Source organism: Mercenaria mercenaria, chromosome 18, assembly GCF_021730395.1.
Source record: "Mercenaria mercenaria strain notata chromosome 18, MADL_Memer_1, whole genome shotgun sequence".
NCBI lineage: Eukaryota > Metazoa > Mollusca > Bivalvia > Venerida > Veneridae > Mercenaria > Mercenaria mercenaria.
Window position 1 is genome coordinate 41,942,093 of NC_069378.1, and position 6,047 is coordinate 41,948,139.

A 6,047-nucleotide genomic window follows, 5' to 3' on the forward strand; every position below is an offset into this window, starting at 1 on the left:
TGTCAACCCGAAAAACGTATTAATACCCGAGCCGATTTTATTGTTATAACATTTAGTGTTTAAAACTAAACCCTACGTGTGTAATAAAAAATCATCATCATGGGAAATCAGTGTATTATATCCAACCAGATCGAATAGGCTATACAAAAATACGAAATATTGAATTCAACCATTAGTTATTTGTTTTACAATAAATTTGATAAAACATACTTTCAGTTTTAAAGAGTCCGCTTCGAGTGCGGGAGGTCATCGGTTCGAACCCTGGCCGCGTCATACCAAAGACATAAAAAGGTGATACTAGTAGCTTCCTCGCTTACTTTGGTGGCAGTATGTATATGTGACTGCGTGAGATATCACGTCACTGTCACGTGTCTACGGCATGATATTCCAGTGAGGCAGCACTTGGCGTCGTTTATATGACTGATAAAAAAGGATGAAAAAGAGGCTGTACATACTTAAGGTAAACACTTGGGCTGAAAGGATGATTTACAGATGAACACAATTCAAACATTTGGGGCTGAAAGGATGATTTACAGATGAACACAATTCAAACATTTGGGGCTAAAAGGATGATTTACAGATGAACACAATTCAAACAGTTGGGGCTAAAAGGATGATTTACAGATGAACACAATTCAAACATTTGGGGCTGAAAGGATGATTTACAGATGAACACAATTCAAACATTTGGTGCTGAAAGGATGATTTACAGATGAACACAATTCAAACATTTGGGGCTAAAAGGATGATTTACAGATGAACACAATTCAAACATTTGGGACTAAAAGGATGATTTACAGATGAAATTAATTCAAACATTAACGGCCATTTTAATTATGATCTTTAAAGTTCCTTAAAAGTCTCAGTTATGTGGCGAAGCAGATATTTTACATTTCATCTAATAAATTTCAAAACTTGTTGAACTGAGAAAAGTAGCATTGAATGTGTTAAGAATTTGTATCATGAAGTTAGTGCGAAACCATACAAAAGTCATTAACCTATTATTTTGATTTAATCATATTTTATTGCTAATCTAGAACATGCAATACATAGTACATACAAATTTATAACACATTAAAACAAACAAACATATGATGAAGACGATTTAGGTAAAAAGCAAATGGGTTGGGCCACAAGTTTTACCAACATTAATGACGGTCCTCATCAGAGTTGTGTTCAAGATAAATACATACTAAGTAAATATTTTATATGCAATTTTTCGTATTTACTTTTGGAAAAAAAAGAAGAAAAAACAACAAAGATAAGCTTTGAAATGAAATATTAAATTTAATTTAAAAAAGAAAAGAAGAGAAGGAAATGTATGTTCTGTTCGCTCTCCACGCCCCCGATGCAACAATGTTGATTTGCAATATAAATATATTTGCTTGTTATCCCCTTAACACTTGTAAATGACAGCTTCTTATGACTTAAATATTAGTCATTGTTAAATCATCCCGTATGCTTTATGTAGTGTGTACTTGACGAAAAATTATAGCGTTGACTTCATCTGTTAAATTATCCCAGCCAAAAAGTAATTTTCTGGTAATTGTGGGATGATACTGTCGCGTGTTAACAAACAATTGTCGACACTGAAACGCAAAATTTGGACATTTAAAAAAGTAATGTTCTGCATCTTCATTAATATATCCTCATTCGCAGACTGTTATTGGACACATGTAATTTGTGTAAAAATTTGATAAGGGCTCTTAACCTATATCTGCACAAAAGAATTGCATCGACAGATTATGCTAGGTACATGGTTTTCTAAATACTTCTTTTCTCATATGGTCTTTTGATGAATGTCAATGAACAAATCATAAATGAGTTTACCTGCATGTGGATCGAGTTATGCACCCGACGTTTAAGGTAAAGGCCACCATTACTACAAATACACCATTACCTCATAGGAACACTGTCCGCTCAGTCATTTTACTTTGGATTTAGTTTGCCTGTCTGTCAGTCATTTAAGATGCATACGGTCAAGTTAGCCGTTTATGACATCGTGTCCTGACGAACGGACAGAGGGAAATGTGATTATTTTATGGAAATGCGATTAATCGGAAAAATGTAAAATGATATTTTCTTATTCTCCATGTTACCTTCTATCTATATTTTAGCGATTTATCGGATGAGATATTGAATTAAAATATGTATACGTCCGGCACGTGCACTGAAGCGTCTGACTTCGGATTCTTTGGAAGAATGCGTTTTTCCTTTTGCCTAATAAGCGTGCACATAATTTGTCCGAACCGCAACGTCTTGCACATCAGTATAAATATAGGCAATACTGTTTTTTATTTCAAAATCTACTTTTAAATTGTGTGGGCAAGCTGGTGGACTGTAATAACTGAAGAGAAAACGAACGACTAAAGCAGAAAACACAAGTTATTTCCCGTCTAGACAGAAATAGTATAATCTTCGACAATACCCAAATATGCGGGATGAGGTAACGAGGAAAAAGAAGGGAACAGCTACCTTGTGTTGTGTTGTTGACTCATGGAATGAGCTGAAGTCGGATCGATTCCCGATTTAGGCAGTGCCTTATTTCATATTACATGTATGTCTTAGTACCTCTTCTTTAAGGTAGTACAATTTGTTTCATTTATCGTTTGAAGCTTAAAGAATTAAATTTTGATACAATGTGTAACAAAACTGTGTAACTTTTTGTGTACACAAACCAGAACAAAATGAGAATGATGAAATATCAACAATAGTTGACTTCAATCAAAGAGTCAAATTAAAAGAAAGACGCATTGCTTAAAACAGCAGACTTGTTTTCCGCCATGTGTGAAAGTATTTAAGAACAAAACAAGACGTCAAACGATTATGATAATACAATTTCGACTATTTTGATGATTGATTATAAATACATGTATATGTATACCAAGAGGCAATGCATATAGAAAAAGATAAAAAGTTAAAAAACCTTGGTAATGAGGCGTAGATGATCCCGATGAGAAATAAATTATTACAGATTTCTCAATTTAACATGCAATGTTCAATGCGAAGGTCATTTAAAACAAAGACTACTAAAGCAGCCAGGTTTAACAATCTTCAAATGGCCATATGTTCTTCTAATTTGCTACATGAAGAGATTTCATGTCGATTCTAAAGGACCCACCAGGTATGTTTTATTGATAGGAAATCCTAAAATCTAATATATTCCTTTATGTATTTTTACTTGATTGTCTAACATATTGTGCCTTTTGTTATTCATATGTGTAAGTGATATACCAGACGGGAATGACGTTTATGCATACTGTCCTGCAACTTCTGCACCAGGTTGGGTTACCTGTGTAAGCTTTTCAGTTATGCTTTTATCACGGATCGTTTCAAGGCGATGTTTTACTGTATACCTTATTGTGTTTATTTTTTCCCTTGTTTATTTGTTTTCGATTACACATACACAACAGTAGCTTTGTTTCAGGGCGTCTGAGGTCTTGGAACATTGCTATTTCTATTGGTTCTTTGACCTTGCATTTAAATCACTTTTGTCAAAAGTTGTCTGGAATCCGGAATAAGAGGTAAACCGTCTTCTTAGTCACAATATGCATTTTATCTGCACTGCAAAGTTCTAGGTATATCCGCACTGAAAATCATATTTCGCAATATAATTACTTTGAATTTATTGTTAATTTCTGTTCAGATTAGAAACTGTCCTGTCCACGTTTTATCGCTTGACAGTCTGCAGTCTTGATATGGCGCCATAATTCATTATGGATAAAGAGAAAATATTATGCAAATGGAATATCATGTCCTATATACAGGAAACCTCACTTATAAGAAACTCGGATATAAGGAACACTCGGTAACCCAACCTGGTGCAGAAGTTGCAGGACAGTATGCATAAACGTCATTCCCGTCTGGTATATCACTTACACATATGAATAACAAAAGGCACAATATGTTAGACAGTCAAGTAAAAATACATAAAGGAATATATTAGATTTTAGGATTTCCTATCAATAAAACATACCTGGTGGGTCCTTTAGAATCGACATGAAATCTCTTCATGTAGCAAATTAGAAGAACATATGGCCATTTGAAGATTGTTAAACCTGGCTGCTTTAGTAGTCTTTGTTTTAAATGACCTTCGCATTGAACATTGCATGTTAAATTGAGAAATCTGTAATAATTTATTTCTCATCGGGATCATCTACGCCTCATTACCAAGATTTTTTAACTTTTTATCTTTTTCTATATGCATTGCCTCTTGGTATACATATACATGTATTTATAATCAATCATCAAAATAGTCGAAATTGTCTTATCATAATCGTTTGACGTCTTGTTTTGTTCTTAAATACTTTCACACATGGCGGAAAACAAGCCTGCTGTTTTAAGCAATGCGTCTTTCTTTTAAATTGACTCTTTGATTGAAGTCAACTATTGTTGATATTTCATCATTCTCATTTTGTTCTGGTTTGTGTACGCAAAAAGTTACACAATTTTGTTACACATTGTATCAAAATTTAATGCTTTAAGCTTCAAACAATAAATGAAACAAATTGTACTACCTTAAAGAAGAGGTACTAAGACATACATGTAATATGAAATAAGGCACTGCCTAAATCGGGAATCGATCCGACTTCAGCTCATTCCATGAGTCAACAACACAACACAAGGTAGCTGCTTTCTTCTTTTTCCTCGTTACCTCATCCCGCATATTTGGGTATTGTCGAAGATTATGCTATTTTCTGTCTAGACGGGAAATAACTTGTGTTTTCTGCTTTAGTCGTTCGTTTTCTCTTCAGTTATTACAGTCCACCAGCTTGCCCACACAATTTAAAAGTAGATTTTGGAATAAAAAACAATTAGCGTTAGCGAGTTTTTTTTTATCCAAGCTGTCCCGAGGGTTGGGAAAACAGCTGTCTTACACAGGCAGAAATTAAGATCATTTTTCTTGCCTGTCACGGTCAAAATAGACAAATAGATTTGGGTATTTCCTGACATTATCTATATAGTTTATGACGTCACAATAGTGCTAGTACTATGTGACGTCACCTATTTGCACGCTATTTTAGACAAGGTTTTCCCTATAGGGAAAGACAGGAATATCTATTCATGGCGCGTGCCCGGACAAAAATATACTTTCCCCTCTAGGTAGGCAAGAAATGGTTGTTCAGGTCCCGTATTCACAAAACATTTTTCGGTCTCAGCTGAGTTTGAGTTTGAAATTTTAATATCAATTTTATTAAAACTTCAAGGTTAAATTCCTATCTGAGACTGACCATCAATACTGAATAGGCATATGAAAATAGTTATTAACTTAAAATCATGGGCGTAGGAGCGAGTTTAACTTTGGTGGGGGGGGGGGGGGGGGGCAAACCTTTTCGACCGGCGGTTAGGGGGGCGGGGTTAGCGGCAAGATATCCTCGGTGCATTATTCGTGACAAAGTCTCAAAGCCTTATTCAGGGATTAATTGAGCAATAGGCCCCTCAAACCTTTATGTTTTAGCAATCATTGAGTTATTCTGATGATACACAAACGACTAGGCACTGAACAGCTGAACTGTCTTAATCAGTCATATTATGTATTGTTCTAATTAAGTGTGCCATGTTTTTAAATACATTCTTCTGTTGAAGCCCTGGACATACAATCAATTAGCACTGCATTTGTCTAATTGTGGTATAAAGTTGTGGAAATATCATTTCCCTTGAATGGACAATGAAAAACAAAAAAATACATAAGGTTTACGTGCGTAAACAGGCTTAATAGTAAGGCCTACATTGATTTTGCAGACGCTCAAACCGGATCTGTCGTGATTGCGCTCAATGATATATTATTTTTATAAAATGTAAACAATTCTTGGTGTGGCGCGTACAGATTTCAGTACTCACACTACGGAAAGAGACAAGTCAGAATACAAGGGAAGGCCAAATGCAAATCAGAAATCAGGTTTAAATGAATTATATGATGCTAAGTAAATGTTATATTAGACTGCAATTTATATCTCTTTTCCAAAATATTCGGGGGGCCAAACTATACTTTGGCCCCGCCTCTCCTAGCTTTGGGGGGTGGGGGGGGGGGGCCTGGCCCCCGCTGG

General features: G+C 35.2%; 1 protein-coding gene across 12 annotated transcripts in view; it reads right to left on the minus strand.

Annotated features, from left to right (window-relative positions):
- LOC123538148 (tensin-3-like) overlaps nucleotides 1–6,047 on the minus strand; it is a 438,691-nt gene that overhangs the window by 193,868 nt on the left and 238,776 nt on the right. The window lies entirely within an intron of this gene.